The sequence below is a fragment of the Globicephala melas genome, chromosome 7, assembly GCF_963455315.2.
Source record: "Globicephala melas chromosome 7, mGloMel1.2, whole genome shotgun sequence".
In the NCBI taxonomy this organism is placed as follows: domain Eukaryota; kingdom Metazoa; phylum Chordata; class Mammalia; order Artiodactyla; family Delphinidae; genus Globicephala; species Globicephala melas.
In genome coordinates this window covers 37218810-37235380 of record NC_083320.1, presented here as the reverse complement: position 1 = coordinate 37235380, position 16571 = coordinate 37218810, and the positions used below count along the sequence as shown (strand labels likewise).

General features: G+C 38.2%; 1 protein-coding gene across 3 annotated transcripts in view; it reads left to right on the top strand.

Moving 5' to 3' along the window:
* The window catches only part of PLCL1 (phospholipase C like 1 (inactive)), a 934919-nt gene that overhangs the window by 145033 nt on the left and 773315 nt on the right, over window positions 1–16571 (top strand). The window contains exon 1 of one of the 3 annotated variants that reach the window (XM_060302095.1): window positions 1855–1970. The exons of the other annotated variants lie outside the window; for them this stretch is intronic. The gene's annotated coding sequence lies outside the window, so the exon portion shown is untranslated. Of the gene's footprint in view, window positions 1–1854; window positions 1971–16571 lie in introns of those variants that run through there. 3 annotated transcript variants of the gene reach the window in all.

The window sequence follows — 16571 nt, the reverse complement described above, 5'->3', positions numbered from 1 at the left end:
GTTAAAAAAAAAATAAGAGTAGAAGGGTGGGGGTAGTCAGATAAATATATATATATACATATGATACATATGTACACACATTATGTGTACACACATGTACATACACATGCATAATAGTGCTTCTTAAACTTTAATGTGTACCAGAATCACTTGTAGGACTTATTTAAACAGATTGTTGAGCCCCTCCCTCAGAGTCTCTGATTCAGTAGAGGCCTGGTGTGGGGCCCAGAATTTTACATTTTTAACAAGTTGTTGGGTGCTGTTGTTGCTGCTGCTCTAGAGACCACACTTTGAGACCCACTGGCGTAGGGCACTGAGTGGTCCTAGAAAACTTCCAAAGAGGTGGTATTTGGGTAAAGAACTGAATGATGGATGAGAAGGGACCAATGTTGTGAAGACGATCAGTGGTGGAAGAAGAGGGTAGGAATGAAGAAGAGCTTTCCAGATAAAGCAGAGAAACTGTGGATTGAAGGAAGCAAAGAGGCTAGTGAGGCTGCAGAGTAATGACTGGAGGGGATAATGGCAGCAGCTGAACTAAGAGAGGAAGATAGACAGTGGGCAGGCCATGGAGGACAGTGGTCCTCTATTCTGAAAGCATACTTAAAAAACAAACAATGCCAGAGCCCACCTCCAGAGACTCTGATTTAATTAATCTGGGTGACACTTAGTTATTTTTAAAAGTTCCTTAGGTAATTCTGTAATATCAGGTAATTCTGATAAGCAGGCAAGGCTGAGAATAATGGAGACAGGCCCTTTGTAGCCGTGTAAAGTTGAGATTTTATTTCAAATGTGATGAAAAACCATTGAACAGTAGAGGATGTATTTGGATTTAATTTCCAGCTGCTAGAATGAATTTTGTAAGAGGTTAAGAGTGAATGAGCAGACCAGTTAGAAAATGTTACAGTTGTCCAGGTTGAAAGTGATGTTGGCTTCAGTTTGGTGGTAGTAGCAGGGATGATGAGACATGGGATGCTGGATAGTAGATGGGATTTGGGGTAGAACAGAAAGGACTTGCTGATGGATCCTTGGATATTGGAAGTGAGAGAGAGAGAGAAGACTCAAATATGACTCCAAGGTCACCTTTCAACTGAGTGAGAGGTGACACCATTAACTGAGAACATTGGGGTAGAAACAGGTTTAGAGAGAAACTAAAAAGTTTTAATTTTGGTATATTAACTCTAAGATGCCTCTTAGGAACAGTTAAGAACCAGATTGTTTTAGGGAAAGGGAGTGGAACTGAGGGTGAACTGATGCCTTGCTCTTTGGACAGGCCCATTGTGATCGCTAGCTAGGATAGTATTAATTTTAATGTGGATTTCACATGCATTTTGGAAAATGTAACCTCTCCTGTAATGTGTAACTTTTTAAATGGGTGGATAGAATCATGCCAGGAGCTTTCAAGGGCTTAAACCCATGAGCTTAAGCTGGTGGGCCCATGGTAGGCACTCAATATATATTTGTTGAATTAATCAATGAATGAATGGGTGAACTTACTTTTATACATGAAGCCCATTTGTCATTTTGATGGGCAATGTGTCTTCAGATCACATGGTATAGGGGGCACCAAATATCCAGTGGTCAAAGTTTATGTCTCGATTAGATTGTCATAAAGTATTTAACTGGTCAAATGAATCCACGGACTCCAAAAGGGCAGAGGGTTTTTGGTGTAAACAGTGTTGTGTTCCTTGTGTTACTACGATCTCTGAAGATCTGTCTCATTTCTAGTTCTGTATTTCTGTATTTTTGCTCATTTTCATGAGCTAGTGTCATCTGTGATTTCAGCAGAATCAGACCAGATTTAGAACATGACTTTACAGAAAGTTCTCCTGCTTCTCTGTATTCCAGGGCCTGCCAGGCACAGTAGGGAGAGGGTTCAGGGGCAAGAGGTCCTATAAGCCAGCTCGATGCAGTGTGGAATGTGAGATCAGAGCTGACTTACCTGAGATTTCAAAGATGATCAACATCTGCCTGTAAGTATCTCTTCTAATGAACCAAAAGTCAGAATTTGTTTCTGGAAGGGGAAATCAGTTCCACAAATAGAGAGACCAGAGAAGCTGCTGAGAACTCTTCCCAGACTGTGTTCAGATGCCCAGACTTGTGCATGAACAGGTGGAGCCTCTCCCTAGTCATGCTGCCGTATCCCTAGATTATGGAGTGGAGAGCCACTCAAGCTCATTTCTCCTTATTAGCTGCATTCAGGGACCAATGATTCCACTTCAGCCTTGTGTAATGAGAGTTAGAAGTTAAATCCATGATCTTAACAGTAGTCACCCAAGTTCTTCTGAAGGGAGAAAAACTCTATCTGTGAATGCCTTGATAATCCATGTAGAGGCACAAAACAAAACTGGAGAACACATTGGAGGCTAGACCCAAGGTAGGAGAGGGGAATGGTTAAGCTGACACCTGACCTAAGGAGGGGAGTTTGTTGTGCTCTTTGAAGGAGGTAAATAGAGAAAGGAGGGAGGAAAAAGAAGCTTGCAGTTGCTGCAAAGTTGGGTGAAGAGACCTGTGGAAATAATCAGGTGTTAGGGTGGCCAAAAGATAATTTAAGAGGAGAGATGTTCAGTGTTCTACTTGAAATTGTTTACTTTGCTGTCATGTAAACTCCTTTTACACCTCCCTTTGAATAACTGATAAAGTCTCATATTCATGGAAGCTTTATGTGAGTGGAGAAATGGATGGGGAACTCAAGAAAGCTTGAGCTTCACATTGGGTCTACTGGTGGAGAACAGAGAGGGGGCTGTGCAAGTAGATGAAGAGCTGATTTTGAGAATACAAGTTCTGCCCTCATCCTTACCTTACACACATCTAAGGAATCCTCAGAAATTTTGGGCAGAGCTTTGGTGGGAGACCCAAACTCCAAGTGACTCTTGAGTTGTAAGATTTGGGGTAGCAAAAATGATTTCTCTCAAAAAAATTAAGGGTTCTAGCTCTTTTAACGTGATTTGGCCTCACTGGCTCTTCTTCAACTTTACTAGCTCTTTCATTAAACCTGCACTCCCGACTCACAATCTTTGTACTGTTTCTCTAACTGGTGCAGGTTCCTTTGTCTAATCTCTCTTTGGTTTGCATCTGGTTCTCCTTCCCTTGTTCCTGTGGCATTGGGGGAGACCAGTTCTTCCATTTCATACCTAGGGGCCTATTGTACCCAGTCTAGCACCTGAACCCTGGAGACATCTGGTCACCCAAGAAGAGAGGTCAGACATGACTAATATTCTGGGAGATTGTTTTCCTGAGCATGAGTATGGGTGAGGCATTTGTTTTTCAAAGGTCATGTATTATATGGTCACATGGATTTAAACAGTTAAGGATCTATGGCATATCAAGTAATATTAAAAAATCATTTAACTCGAGAGGAAGAAGGCAATAAAAGATTCATTCTCAGCCATTTTGTAAACCCCAGAACCAACACTTTGAAAATACTCTGTGTACTGCAAATGTCAAAGTCAGCATACATGTTTTTGGAGGAAATAATTACAAATGCTAATATGAGGTAATTAAAAATATTTTAATGTTTCTGTTAGGTCTGTTTTGCTACTTCAGAAGTTGCTATATCTAAGTAGGCAGGATTGTAAGATAGGAATATATTTATATGTCGATACTGGCCTTTTGACTTCATTCTTACAGTTGCTTAATATTCTCTTATAATGAAATTGTTTCCAGTAATAAAACTGCATTGCAAAAACTTCTTAGGTTATCTGAGGCCAAAATTAGAAACCTAAAATAATAAAGAAAATAACTCTTGCCTGAGGGCTTCTCTAAACAAGAGAAGCATGGCTGTGCAATCACTGTGAATGTACTCCCTCCTGTAGAAGTTGCTACTTAGGAGGTTTATTGTGTTCCAGCTAAGAGTCTGGAGGTGGGAATGGTGGAAATAGTGAGCTGGGAAGGTCAGGAATACATTAGGTTACCTGACTTGAATGATTATAAAATTTGTGGCCCATGGTTAAGTTTGGTGAAGGTTTATTTACAAAATGAAAGAACATTTATGTTTTCATACCATGCTGATTGTTGAAATAAAAATTGCATGTATTGATATATACCTATAGCGGTCTGCCATTGTTGTTTATACAACCCTCCCCTCAGCCTTTCTTCTGGGAATAACAACCCCTTTCCTTTGGGAATGGCTCAAGCTTCCTGTGGGCACCACCTTGTTCTTTATGTGACCCTGCCCCTTCGCTACTCCCATCTTTTCTCTTACTAGGGCCACAATGGACTGGCCAGGAGTGGACATCTGACTCAAGCTGGTCCTTCCCCTGAAGTTTGCAAGTGAATTGAGAAGGAGTCCATTCATTTTTTCTGGGAAATTTATAAGATGTGAAACCCAGGAGCTTATAATAGCAGATTTACTGCCCAGAGAAGAAAGCCAGTCTATAGTGAGAGGGTCAGACCGTAGAGAGATACATACTTCCTGCAGTTTAAGTGGTCAATCCTTTAATATCGTAGGATACTTTAGTATGCTCCCTATATATTTTCATGTTGCTTAAACTAATCTAAGCTGGATTTCTGTCACTTAGCAAAAAGCATCCTGATGAACATATAGGCACTGTGCATAGGAAAGATTATTAAAAGCTGAAAGGCTGTGGCATCAAAGTAATCTTGAGGTTTATAACACTCTGAACTGGTTGGTTGTTGGACATGACTGAGGAACATTGACTTGTGTCATAGAAATCTTATTAATTGAGTGACTAATTGTCTTCTGATAAATATTTAATATTCCACAAGGCTAGTCCAGAAACCTAAAGACTAATCAGTCTCTTTTGGTTAGTTAGGACAGTTGTTCAAACTCATTCTCTCTTTGTGATGAGCATTCATGATTAATACACTAGAACTGATAGGACCCTGTTACTCTGTCCCCTAGCAGAGCGAATAGGTCCTTTCTTAAACCTTGGTCAGGATAGCTTTGAGGCCATTTATTGGCATTATAGCTAAGTAGTGAAAGTTTATGTTCTGTCTTAAACCTCTGCCCTGAGTCAGTACTCTTTTGCTGATCAGCGAAAGAATTTGATACTCTACTTTGCTGAAGTGAAATTCATTGATAATGGCTTATTTTGTTGCCTTCTCCAGTTAGTGCTTACCTTTAACTCACTGGAGTGAGTTAGTTGTGGATTTAAGATACTATAGTAATAAGAAGGGGGAAATGACTTTTTGTGGAAACAGCACACAGTTATCAGCAGTCGAAGCCATTAAATTTATTGATGCTGAAATTCTTCCCAGGGGTGAGTCTCCCATACAGCATAACCATTCTTGGTAAAGAGTGTTTCATATCATACATATATTCTGATGTGGAACCTACATCATTGTTCTTGTATGGATAAATCATACCTCCATATAGTATAATAATAGGTATCATTTGTAGAGAGCTGCCATATTCTAGATACTGCTGGTGCTTTCACACTTTATCTCATTGATTTGATCTTCAGGAAAATGTTATGAAGTAGATATTATCATCATTTTGCAGGAGAGGAAAACTCAGCACAGAGAAGTTAAGCAGATTGGCTAAGGTCCTTTGGCTGATGAGAGAACATAACTCAGAAAACACTCACCAGTGCTGCTTCCTTCAAATTGGACTCCTTGCCTGTATGAGTTACCTCCTTACTTGCCTTTAGGTGGGGAGTAAGGAGTGGTTGCCATGGTTAATCCCAAGGTAGAAAAAGCCTTTGGCATCTGGCCATGATCATAATTTAACCCAGCTGTGGAAGAGTCTTGATATTAACCAAGAATCACTAAATGGTACACACAGACTGGGTGCAGATTGAGTGTCTGCTGTTTTGATCAGAGGCTAATTCCTTGGGAGTATTGGGAATTATTAGGTGATAACCTTATGGTGATTGAGTTACTGATTGAGAACCTGTGGGTCTTTTAATAACTTATTATAATTTTGATTCCTAGAGGCATGTTAGGGATATTCCTTTTTGAAAGTTCTAAATGGATCATAATACTATACTTGCTTGTATATTAATATGTCAACAATCAACATCTCATCATTAACTCCATTTTAGAGGTATCTGCATTAATGTATTGATATTCTGCTAATAACTGAATTAGATCTATAAGGATCAAAATCGTTTCTCAGTGCTTTTATTATCTTTTCAAAGTGTTTTTAACAACACATTGTGTATTCCAGAGTTATTTTTTAAATGTTGTTCTATTTTTCCTAACTTCCTAACTATACACCAATGCCATAGTGGAATAAATCTGCATGAGTCTTGCCTGATCCACAACATGGAAATAGTACACATGTCCATGGTGGGGAAAAGCTGGAGCAATCTTGCCCCGTGTGTATATGGCTGGACTTTTACTTTTCTGCCTTGACTGTGATCCAGTATAAAATACTGGGGTTGACACTCCATCATTTGGATATTTAGAACTGAAGGCTTGTAATAGACAATGTAGAGGGCAGTGAAAAGAATCTTAAACTGGCAGTGTGAAGACTTACACTTTGCCATACCAGCTGTGGGACCTTGATCCTCATTTTTCTTGGCCTTGGAAGGACGTAAATGAGAGAAATGATCTGCAGATCAATTTAAACCTTAATGCTGGAATTCTGTAATGCTAGATAATTGGAGCTCTGTTTTCTGGTGTCTGATCACAAACCCTTTTGGAAATAGAAGAAAACACCACAAATTATGTTGTTCACTGGGTTGGAATAGAAATTGAAGGCAGGAAGGCCTGCAGAGAGCCTCAGCTTAGTTTCTTCTCAGATAACTTGCCTCCTGTTTCCTTTAAAAGGATGGGGAGAGATTTTAATCTCTATCGATTCAGCATCTGTGGTTTCTTTCATGAGCAAGCATCATAGTGGATGTCAAGAACTATGTGGTAATTTACAATTATTCCACGGCATCATGTAATATGTATTTGAGAATAATTGTTTAGAGTTGCTTTCTTGCTAAAGTATGATTATATTCAGAAAGGAGGAGCTTTGTAAGTGACGCAAACTTCAGAGTTCTATGAATTTCACGTTTAAGCTCATTAACGGGCAGGTGCTAATTTAGGCATTCTGTGATGTGTGCTGTTCTTTGGTCCTTCCTCTACATGGCAGTTGTGGGAAAACCTCTGACAGGAGATAATGGTAAGTTATCTTAATTTAGAGGCTAAAAAGTATGAAAAGAAAATTTCTCTTTGAGAAGAAACGTTAGAGGAATGTTTTAAGAATTTGAGGATTGTATGTTGGGAATTACACTGTAATTGGGAAGTTTCTAATTCCAATGAGCATAAACATACATTTTCTTAGCAGTGAATATGCTAATTAATATCAGAACACTCCACATATTAGGATCAGGTACCACTTCTGTTAATCTTTTCCTTCCCATATCTGTACTCATTACCTTAATTTAGGCATTTACTGGTACTCTGATGGATTATTGTAGGAGTCTCCTAGTTTTCCTCCTGACTCTCATTCTTTTCTAAAAACCACTTTGTACATTCACAGAAAAATAGACAAGATGAAAAGGCAGAGGGCTTTTTACCAGATGAAGGAACAAGATAAAACCCCAGAGAAACAACTAAATGAAGTGGAGATAGGCAACCTTCCAGAAAAAGAATTCAGAAAAATGATAGTGAAGATGATTCAGGACCTCGGAAAAAGAATGGAGTCAAAGGTCAAGAAGATGCAAGAAATGTTTAAAAAAGACCTAGAAGCATTAAAGAACAAACAAACAGAGCTGAACAATACAATAACTGAAATGAAAAATATACTAGAGGGAATCAATAACAGAATAACTGAGACAGAAGAACAGAGAAGTGACCTGGAAGACAGAATGGTGGAATTCACTGCTGCAGAACAGAATAAAGAAAAAAAAATGAAAAGAAATGAAGACAGCTAAGAGACCTCTGGGACAACATTAAACACAACAACATTTGCATTATAGGGTCCGAGAAGGAGGCGAGAGAGAGAAAGGACCCGAGAAAATATTTGAAGAGATTATAGTTGAAAACTTCCCTAACATGGGAAAGGAAATAGCCACCCAAGTTCAGGAAGCTCAGAGAGTCCCATACAGGATAAACCCAAGGAGAAACACACCGAGACACATAGTAATCAAACAGCAAAAATTAAAGACAAAGAAAAATTATTGAAAACAGCAAGGGAAAAATGACAAACAACACACAGGGAATGCCCATAAGGTTAACAGCTGATTTGTCAGCAGAAACTCTACAAGCCAGAAGGGAGTGGCATGATATATTTAAAGTGATGAAAGGGAAGAACCTACAACCAAGATTATTCTACCCATAAAGGATCTCATTCAGATTTGATGGAGAAATCAAAACTTTACAGACAAGCAAAAGCTGAGAGAATTCAGCACCACCAAACCAGCCCTACAATGAATGCTAAGGGAAGTTCTCTAAGTAGGAAACACAAGAGAAGAAAAGGACCTACAAAAAACCCCCAAAACAATTAAGAAAATGGTCATAGGAACATACATATCAATAATTACCTTAAACATAAATGGATTAAATGCTCCAACCAAAAGACACAGGCTTGCTGAATGGATACAAAAACAAGACCCATATATATGCTGTCTACAAGAGACCCATGTCAGACCTAGAGACACATACAGACTGAAAGTGAGGGGATGGAAAAAGATATTCCATGCAAATGGAAATCAAAAGAAAACTGGAGTAGCAATACTCATATCAGATAAAATAGATTTTAAAATAAAGAATGTTACAAGAGACAAGGAAGGACACTACATAATGATCAAGAGATCAATCCAAGAAGAAGATATAACCATTATAAATATATATGCACCCAACATAAGAGCATCTCAATACATAAAGCAACTGCTAACAGCTGTAAAAGAGGAAATCGACAGTAACACAACAATAATGGGGGACTTTAACACCTCACACCAATGGACAGATCATCCAAACAGAAAATTAATAAGGAAACACAAGCTTTAAATAATGCAATAGACCACATAGATTTAATTGATATTTATAGGATATTCCATGCAAAAACAGCAGATTACACTTTCTTCTCAAGTGCGCATGGAACCTTCTCCAGGATAGATCACATCTTGGGTCACAAATCAAGCCTCAGTAAATTTAAGAAACTTGAAATCATATCAAGCATCTTTTCTGACCACAATGCTATGAGATTAGAAATCAATTACGGGGAAAAAACTGTAAAAAACACACACATATGGAGGCTAAACAATACGTTTCTAAATAACCAAGAGATCACTGAAGAAATCAAAGGGAAATCAAAAAATACTGAGAGACAGGGCTTCCCTTGTGGCGCAGTGGTTGAGAGTCCGCCTGCCTATGCAGGGGACCCGGGTTCGTGCCTCGGTCCGGGAGGATCCCACATGCTGCGGAGCGGCTGGGCCTGTGAGCCATGGCCGCTGAGCCTGCACGTCTGGAGCCTGTGCTGTGCAGCAGGAGAGGCCACAGCAGTGAGAGGCCCGCGTACCGCAAAAAAAAAAAAAAAAATACTGAGAGACAAATGACAATGAAAACACCATGACCCAAAACCTATGGGATGCAGCAAAAGCAGTACTAAAAGGGAAGTTTATAGCAAGACAATCCTACCTCAAGAAACATCAAACACCTCAAATAAACAATCTAATGTTACACTTAAAGGAACTAGAAAAACAAGAACAAACAAAACCCAAAGTTAGTAGAAGGAAACAAATCATAAAGATCACAGCAGAAATAAATGAAATAGAAACAAAGAAAACAATAGCAAAGATCAATAAAACTAAAAGCTGGTTCTTTGAAAAGGTAAACAAAATTGATAAACCATTAGCCAGACTCATCAAGAAAAAGAGGGAGAGGACTCAAATCAATAAAATTAGAAATGAAAATGGAGAAGTTACAACAGACACCACAGAAATACAAAGCATCCTAAGAGACTACTAAAAGCAACTCTATGCCAATAAAACGGACAACCTGAAAGAAATGGACAAATTCTTAGAAAGGTAGAACCTTCCAAGTGTGAACCAGGAAGAAATAGAAAATATGAGCAGACCAATCACAAGTAATGAAATTGAAACTGTGATTAAAACTCTTCCAACAAACAAAAATCGAGGACCAGATGGCTTCACAGGTGAATTTTATCAAACATTTAGAGAAGAGCTAACACCCATCCTTCTCAAACTCTTCCAAAAAATTGCAGAGGAAGGAACACTCCCAAACTCATTCTATGAGACCACCATCACCCTGATACCAAAACCAGATAAAGATACTATAAAAAAAGGAAAATTACAGGCCAATATCACTAATGAACATACATGCAAATATCCTCAACAAAATACTAGCAAACAGAATCCAACAACACATTAAAAGGATCATACACCATGATCAAGTGGGATTTATCCCAGGAGTGCAAAGATTCTTCAATATATGCAAATCAATCAATGTGATGCACCATATTAACAACTTGAAGGAGAAAAACCATATGATCATCTCAATAGATGCAGAAAAAGCTTTTGACAAAATTCAACGCACATTTATAATAAAAACTCTCCAGAAATTGGACATAGAGGGAAAGTACCTCAACCTAATAAAAGCCATATACGACAAACCCACAGCAAACATCATTCTCAATGGTGAAAAACTGAAAGCATTTCCTCTAAGATCAGGAACAAGACAAGGATATCGACTCTCACCACTATTATTCAACATAGTTTTGGAAGTCCTAGCCACGGCAATCAGAGAAGAAAAAGAAATAAAAGGAATACAAATTGGAAAAGAAGAAGTAAAGCTGTCACTGTTTGCAGATGACCTGATACTATATATAGAAACTCCTAAAGATGCCACCAATAAACTACTAGAGATAATCAATGAATTTGGTAAAGTTGCAGGATACAAAATTAATGCACAGAAATCTCTTGCATTCCTATACACTAATGATGAAAAATCTGAAAGAGAAATTAAGGAAACACTCCCATTTACCATTGCATCAAAAAGAATAAAATACCTAGGAATAAACCTACCTAGGGAGAAAAAAGACCTGTATGCAGAAGACTATGAGACACTGTTGAAAGAAATTAAAGATGAAACAAACAGATGGAGAGATATACCATGTTCTTGGATTGGAAGAATCAATGTTGTGAAAATAACTATAGTACCCAAAGCAATCTACAGATTCAATGCAATCCCTACCAAATTACCAATGGCATTTTTTACAGAACTAGAACAAAAAAACCTTAAAATTTGTGTGGAGAACCAAAAGACCCTGAGTATTGAAAGCGTCCTTGAAGGAAAAAAACGGAGCTGGAGGAATCAGACTCCCTGACTTCAGACTATACTACAAAGCTACAGTAATCAAGACAATATGGTACTGGCACAAAAACAGAAATATAGATGAATGGAACAGGATAGAAAGCCCAGAGATAAACCCACTCTCCTCTGGTCAACTAATCTATGACAAAGGAGGCAAGGATTTATAATGGAGAAAAGACAGTCTCTTCAATAAGTGGTGCTGGGAGAACTGGACAGCTACATGTAAAAGAATGAAATTAGAACACTCCCTAACACCATACAGAAAAATAAACTCAAACTGGATTAGAGACCTAAATGTAATACTGGACACTATAAAACTCTTAGAGGAAAACATAGGAAGAACACTCTTTGACATAAATCACAGCAAGATCTTTTTTGATCCACCTCCTAGAGTAATGGAAATAAAAACAAAAATAAACAAATGGGACCTAATGAAACTTCAAAGTATTTGCACAGCAAAGGAAACTACAAACAAGATGAAAAGACAACCCTCAGAATAGGAGAATATATTTGCAAACGAATCAGTGGACAAGGATTAATCTCCAAAATATATAAACAGCTCATGCAACTGAATATTAAAAAAATAAACAACCCAATCCATAAATGGGCAGAAGACCTAAATAGACATTTCTTCAAAGAAGACATACAGATGGCCAAGAAGCACATGAAAAGCTGCTCAACATCACTAATTATTAGAGAAATGCAAATGAAAACTACAATAAGGTATCACCTCACACCAGTTAGAATGGGCATCATCAGAAAATCTAGAAGCAACAAATGCTGGAGAGGGTGTGGAGAAAAGGGAACCCTCTTGCACTGTTGGTGGGAATGTAAATTGATACGGCCACTATGGAGAACAGTATGGAGGTTCCTTAAAAAACTAAAAATAGAATTGCCATATTACCCAGCAATCCCACTATTGGATATAAAGCTAGAGAAAACCATATTTCAAAAAGACACATGCACCCCAATATTCACTGCAGTTTACAATAGCCAGGACATGGAAGCAACCTAAATGCCCATCCACAGACGAATGGATGAAGAAAATGTGGTACATATATACAATGGAATATTACTCAGCCATAAAAAGGAATGAAGTTGGGTCATTTGTAGAGACGTGGATGTATCTAGAGACTGTCATACAGAGTGAAGTAAGTCAGAAAGAGAAAAACAAATACCGTATATTAATGCATATATGTGGAACCTAGAAAATTGGTACAGATGAACCGGTTTGCAGGGCAGAAATATAGACACAAATGCAGAGAACAAACGTATGGACACCAAGTGGGGAAAGTTGTGGCGGGGGGGGGGCATGTGATGAATTGGGAGATTGGGATTGACATGTATACACTGATGTGTATAAAATTGATGACTAATAAGAACCTGCTGTATAAAAATATAAATAAAATAAAACCCAAAAATAAAATTAAAAAAAAAAATGGTGTTGGGGGCTTCCCAAAAAAAAAAAAAAATACCACTTTGTATCTCATCAGATAGACCAAACCCAGCTATGGCCAAGTCAAAGCTTTTAGTAGTTTCCTTCTGCTTAGCAAATAAAACCCAAACACTGTAGCATAGCATTCAAGGTCTGTGACAGTCAGGTGAGATTTCAGCCTTGTCCCCCATAACTCTGCAGCCAGTACTCTAAGTCCCAGTAGATTTGAATACTTGCTTTAGTCGGTTGTTCTCTGTTCTCTCCTTCATAGACATCTGCCTGTGCCACTTCTTTACGTATTGTCCTTCCATATTATAATGAAGTCAAGCCTGACTTTTCAGGTCTTCTCAAAAGCCCTTAACTCCATTCATTATTTCCAATTCACTTCTGTTAGAGAAATCTTTCCTTCCTTTCACTCTGCTAGAATACTGAAACTCACTTTAAGCATTATGATTATTCCTTTGTGTTATTATTGTTTCTTATATGTATGTTCTTTATATTATATCCTTTACCTAGATTATTAGTTTTTGGGGTCGGGGCCGTATCTTTTTGCTATTTTTGTTTTTCCCTTGAACAGTACCTTGCACAGGTTTGGTCTTGATAACTGCTAAGTTCATGCGTGAGTGAATGAAGAGTTTTGTTGAGTCCCCTTCTCCTGTAGCTTCTTTATTCTTGCTTATTTCATTGATTTTGAAATCTCCCACTAATGTGAAGTTGGTAAGTTTTGTGTGATACTGGGCACGCATAGATGTGTTAGTCTTCTGTTAGGCTGATAAGCTGTAACCACTGCTGTCTAGTCCAGAGTCTAGTTTTTGGATTGCTGATTCTCTCACGTATCCTTAGACCATCTCCTCTACAGGGAACAGCCACCCCACTCTTGGTCCATCTGCCTCTGCTCAACCAGGATGTCCCCTCCTGGAGAGCCCCTCATCCTGATTCAAGCTCTAAATGAAATACTGATACTTTTAATGTCCGAAGCCTTATTTTCCCTTATTTTTCCTTGTTTTCATGGGCATATTCCCTCTGTTCCAAGTCAAATCTTATAATTATTTTTGGTCTCCATTATTTTTATTTTTCACCTTCAAGTCCTTAATTGTGCCACATGGGATCTGCAAAATTTTCCGCATGTTTTAAGTTGTCCTAAAGCAGATGTGCTCTGTTAAAAGACTACTTTTAACTATCTCAAATTCAAACGCAAAGAGATCTCAAGTTTATATTTAGAGCTAAATTATCCAAAAAGCCTACCATATTTCTGGCCTTACTCAATTTCCTCTCAAGTGGTTTCTGTTTACTGGTGTGTTAGCTCCTGTATTTGTGCAGGTTCAGTTTATTAGCTGATAACTGCTCTCAGGTTAAGAGTTTGGTGGAATGAAAGATTGAAAGATGAGTGAATTGGGCTCTTTTTTGGTGGGAGGAGAAAAATATTGCATGTGTCATTATTTCTAACCTCCTTTTGTAACGTCTGTTTGTATATCCTTCTTTAGATATCTTTCTTTAGGTATGTTTTTTTTAGATATCATCATGAGAATTTGTTAGTGAAAGAATGTTGGATCAAAGCCATTATGTCAGTGTGAAAATTTAATTCGACAAATATTTATATTTGACTGCCTGTTGTGGAGGCTGTCTAAGCTAGGGGCTGGAGAGCTAAAACATAAATAAAATATAGCGTCAACCCTTACAGAAATAGAGAAAGAAGAAGAGGTACACTGCAGAAAGACCACACTACCTAAGAAAATCTCTCACTCTTCACACTACGTGGTACACATATACAGCAAACTCTGTTACATGTTATAGTCAGGTGTGGTATTAAGGTTTATCGAATGTTGTAATCTCTAGAAAGTTACCATTGATGTTACACGCAAATTACCAAGTTACAAATAATTTGCATAAAATGAAGCATCTAACTACACTGATCTTTGCTTTAGCAAGTATTTCAAGATCTTAAAGTGCCACTGTGATCTTGCTATAAATATCAATTAGCATGATACTGAAAATGTGCCAGGACACCTGTGATGAGAGAGTTTGGTAATAGCTACCATTAATTAAAGGCTAATTCTGCATAAATGTTTACAACCTTTCCTTGTTCAATCCTCGCACCATCTCTGAGATGTGAGGTGTGAAGTATACTCTACATTGAAGCACAGGGGTTAAGTGACTGGCCCAAGGTCACTCATGTAGCTACTAAGTGATGGAGTTGGGCTTCAAACCCAGGCAATCTGGCTCCAGAGACTGTGCTCTTAACCACTAATCTATTTTACCTCTTAATTACTCCAACGTTCTCAAACTTTGGTGTGCACAGGAACCATCTTGGGGAGCTGCCAAGATGCAGATTCCTGGGCCCCGAACCTAGAAAGCTGGATTCAGTCCTTCTGGAGCTAGACCTAGGAATCTGTATATAAACAAGCCTCTACATGATTCTGTAGTGCTGCAACTACACTCTGAGAAATACGTGTTGTATGTGCTGTCTCCAGGTGTTGTATATACATACACAAAGACATATCTGTAATGCTGTCTTCCACGCCACAAGGACTCCTGCTCCAGTACAGTATACTGGAACATACTCTAGGGAAAGAGAACAATTCATTTAAAAATTTCCCCAAACTAGTTCTGTGACTTTGACCAAATCAGTTGTATTAGGTTTCTCCAGAAACACAGAATCAATAGAATGTGTATATATTTATTGTAAATAATTGGCTAATACAATTATGGAGGCTGGTGAGTCCAAAATCGGTAGCATGGACCAGCAGGCTTGATACGCAGGAGAGCTGATGGTGCAGATGAAGTCCGAAGGCATTCTTCTGGAGAATTCTCTGTTGTTCAGCAAGGGCACTCTTTTTGTTCCATTCAGGCCTTCAGATGAGTGGATGAAGCCCACCCACATTATGGAGAGCAATCTGCTTTACCCCAAATTCACTGATTTAACTGTTAATCTCATCCAAAAATACCCTCCAGACTGATATGTAAAATTAATCGTTATATCACGTATTCCCCCCAGGTTCCATAGTTTAAAATCCCACTGGTAAAAGTATCAGGGATTGGGCTAGGTGATCATAACTATATAATAGAGGCACCAAACAGGTAACCAATGGGACACACCCTGACAACTGATGGCTTTAGTTTGGCTCACCCAGGGTTACCCCATCCAGTGTTTTTAAACATTTGCATTGCTGGTAGTTGCTAACAAATTTCACACGAAAATCTGTATTTTGTGTTTTTAAAAAAATTTATATTGAGGTATAGTTGATTTACAATATTGTGTTAGTTTCAGGTATACAGCAAAGTGAATCTGTTATACATATACATATATCCACTCTTTTTTAGATTCTTTTCCCATTTAGGTCATTACAGAGTACTGAGTAGAGTTCCCTGTGCTATACAGCAGGTCCTTATTAGTTATCTATTTTACATATAGTAGTGTGTATATGTCAATCCCAATCTTCCAGTTTATCCCTCCCCCCTTACCCCCTGGTAACCACAAGTTTATTTTCTACATCTGTAAATCTATTTCTGTTTTGTAGGTAAGTTCATTTGTAGCCTTTTTTAGATTCCACATATAAGCGATATCATATGATATTTGTCTTTCTCTGTCTGACTTACTTCACTCAGTATGACAATCTCTAAGTCCATCCATGTTGCTGCAAATGGCATTATTTCATTCTTTCTTATGGCTGAAGAATATTCCATTGTATATATGGAATATATACAATATGGAACACATCTCTTTATCCATTCCTCTGATGCTGGACCTTTAAGTTGCTTCCATGTCCTGGCTATTGTAAATAGTGCTGCAGTGAACATTGAGGTGCATGTATCTTTTCAAATTATGGTTTTCGTTGGCTATATGCCCAGGAGTGGGATTGCTGGATCAAATGGTAGCTCTATTTTTAGTTTTTTAAAAAACTTGGTAATC